Below are 3,609 nucleotides of genomic sequence, written 5' to 3'. Positions count from 1 at the left end.
TACTATACTATACTATACTATACTATACTATACTATACTATACTATACTATACTATACTTTATTTATTTATTTATTTTTTGGAGACAAAGTTTTGCTCTTGTTGCCCAGGCACGATTTCGGCTCACTGCAACCTTCGCCTCCCTGGTTCAAGTGATTCTCCTGCCTCAGCCTCCTGAGTAGCTGAGATTACAGGTGTGCACCACCACACCCGGCTAATTTTTGTGTTTTTAGTAGAGACGGGGTTTCACCATGTTGGCCAGGCTTGTCTCATTTATCTATTTATTTTTGAGACAGGGTCTTTCTCTGTTGCCGAGACTGGAATGCAGTGGCATGATCAGAACTCACTGTAACCTCAAACTCCTGGGCTCAAGGAATCCTCCCATCTCAGCCTCCCAGTTAGCTGGGACTTCAGGTTTGTACCATCACACTTGGCTAATTATTATTATTATTATTTTGTACAGACAGGGTTCTTACTATGTTTTTAGGCTGATCTTGAACTCCAGGCCTCAAGTAATCCTCCCACCCCAGCTTCTCAGAGCGCTAGAATTAGAGGTGTGAGCCATTGTATCTGGCATGGAATTTATTACCTTTAGAAGTAGTACTGTTTGGAAATATAAAATCCTTTAAGAATTTGGATATGTTCACGAGTGATGGGTCGAGTGATGGGTCAGATACGTTCATGAGTGATGGTCAGAGACTTGAAGATGCTTTTGATACAGCGCTACCCACAGAGGACAATCACACCCACCCTTGATGCATCTGTCAGAGACCGAACGTTAGACAAGGGTCCAGATGGCTCACAGGCAGGTCTAGGACAGGTCTCAGCAATGTTTTGAGAATAAAACGAGGAAGATCTGCTGAATGTTTAAGTTCTTTTTGACAGGGATGGTTTTTAATACCATAAATGGATAATTAAGAGAATAAATGAAGGAAGGAGTAGACGATCATGACTAGGAGGCTTTTGGTAACGTTTTTTTTTTTTTTGTTTTTTGAGATGGAGTCTCTCTCTGTGCCAGGCTGGAGTGCAGTGGTGCGAACTTGGCTCACTGCAACTTCCGCCTCCTGGGTTCAAGTGATTCTCCTGCCTCAGCCTCCTGAGTAGCTGGGACTACAGGCGTGTGCCACCACACCCAGCTAATTTTTGCATTTTTAGTAGAGATGGGGTTTCACCATGTTGGCCAGGATGGTCTGTATCTCTTGACCTCGTGATCTGCCCACCTCAGCCTCCCAAAGTGTTGGGATGACAGGTGTGAGCCACCACGTCTGGCTGTAACTTTTTGTTTTTAAATAGTTATAGACTCACAGAAAGGAGCCATGAGTACAGGGTCGCATATACACTTCCCTCAGCCTCCCCCAGCAGTGACACCTTATAAAGCTGTGGTACAATAGCAAAACCAAGGAATTGGCACTGGTACTGTTGAACTACACTGTAGATTTTATTCTGTTCTCAGCATTTTTTTTTTTTTTTTTTGAGATGGAGTCTCGCTCTGTTGCCCAGGCTGGAGTGCAGTGGCCGGATCTCAGCTCACTGCTAGCTCCGCCGCCGGGATTTGTGCCATTCTCCTGCCTCAGCCTGCTGAGTAGCTGGGACTACAGGCGCCCGCCACCTTGCCTGGCTAGTTTTTTTGTATTTTTTAGTAGAGACGAGGTTTCACCATATTAGCCAGGATGGTCTCGATCTCCTGACCTCGTGATCCGCCCGTCTCGGCCTCCCAAAGTGCTGGGATTACAGGCTTGAGCCCCCGCGCCCAGCCTGTTCTCAGCATTTTTTAAGCTTGCATTTGTGTGTATGTAATGTTATCCCATGTATAGATTCATGTAACCACCATTCCAATCAAGATACAGAACTGTTCCATCACAGTACAAGAATTCCATTCAGGCCGGGCGCAGTGGCTCATGCCTAAAATCCCAGCACTTTGGGAAGCCGAGATGGGTGTACCGTTTGAGGTCAGGAGTCTGAGACCAGCTTGGCTAACATGGTGAGACCCCGTCTCTACTAAAAATACAAAAATTAGCCAGGTGTGGTGACACACACCTGTAATCCCAGCTACTCCAGAGGCTGAGGTAGGAGAATTGCTTGAACCCGGGAGGCGGAGGTTGCAGTGAGCCTAGACCATGCCACTGCACTCCAGCCTGGGTGACAGAGTGAGACTGCATCCTAAAAAAAAAAAAAAAAAAAGAATTCCATTCTCTGTGTTTGTATTCCTCCCCCCGCCATCCTCCTGCTCCCCGGCAACCACTTATCTGTGCTCTTTCTATCGTTTCATCGTTTCGAGACTGTTGGATAAGTGGAAACAGATCCAAAAGGTATGTAACCTTTTGAGACTGGCTTTTTTCACTAAGCATAATGCCTAAGGTCCATCCAGGTTGTTGCATGTACCAAGAATTCATTTGCTTTTGTTGCTAAGTAGTATTCCATTGTATGGAGGTATCAGAGTTTGTTCCATCTTTTGCCTATTGGACATTTGGTTTTCCTCCTCGAGTATTTCGCCATTATGAATAAAGATCCTATGAATATTTATATGCAGGTTTTTGTGCAAATATAAGTTTTGATTTCTCTGGGATAAATGCCAGGAGTATGACCGTTGGGTCGTATGGTGTTTAATTTTGTAAGAAACTGGCAAACTGTTTTCCATGGTGGCTGTACCATTTTACATGTCCACTGGCAATGTGTAAGAGATCTAGTGTCTCTGCATCCTTACCAGCATTTGATATTATCACTATTTAAAATTTTAGCTACTCTAAGTGGTGTGTAGGCATATATTATTGTGGTTTTAATTTGCAGTTTCCTAATGATTAACGATATTGAACAACTTTTCTTGCTTATTTGCCATCTGCCTATCGTATTTGGTGAAATAACAGTTCATGTCTTTCAGCCATTTTTTAAATTGGATTTTTTTTTTTTTTTTTTACTGTTGAGTTTTGAGAGTTCTTTATATATTCGAGAAGACACAAAACGTTTGTCAGATATGTGGCTTGCAAATATTTTCTCCCAGTCTGCAGGTTGTCTTTTCACCCTCTAAACAGAGTCTTTCACAGCATGAAGCAAGTGGAGACTTTAAATGGCCATTTCCGAAAAGCCTGACCTAGCCCTGAGAGTGCCGGACACGGTCACTCCACTGGTTCCCGCTCATGAGGGCAGATCACGGGTTTAAATCCCATTTGCCTGTGCTAATTCAGCTTCACAATAGCTCATCCACCATGGGCTTAATGCTATTCAGTGGCCACAGGTGAGTGTGTTTCAGTACATCACAAAAAGATAAGCTGAGAAAGAGTGGCCCACTGCTGCCAGAACAGCTTGAAGGGCAAGTCCCCACTGACCCAGAGAGTGAGTCAGTTGCATCACCCCCTTAGAAACCTGGAAAATGCATCATCATCGGTGTAGAGCAAGAGCCAGCATTCAAAACACCAGGGGGCTTATCAGGCCATTTCACCACAACATCAAGTAACAGGCAGATTTGAATTCATCTGGCGCCGTTGACCAACACAGAGAGCCAAAACACACACGGAATTCAAAATCAGAAATAACCCCAAGTTTGAGTCATCCGATGTGGTTGTCTGCATTGATTTCATTCACCAGATAAAAGTCCAATGCACTCTGCGGGGTG

This window comes from Piliocolobus tephrosceles, chromosome 7 (assembly GCF_002776525.5).
Source record: "Piliocolobus tephrosceles isolate RC106 chromosome 7, ASM277652v3, whole genome shotgun sequence".
Classification (NCBI taxonomy): domain Eukaryota; kingdom Metazoa; phylum Chordata; class Mammalia; order Primates; family Cercopithecidae; genus Piliocolobus; species Piliocolobus tephrosceles.
This window is presented reverse-complemented; position numbering follows the sequence as displayed.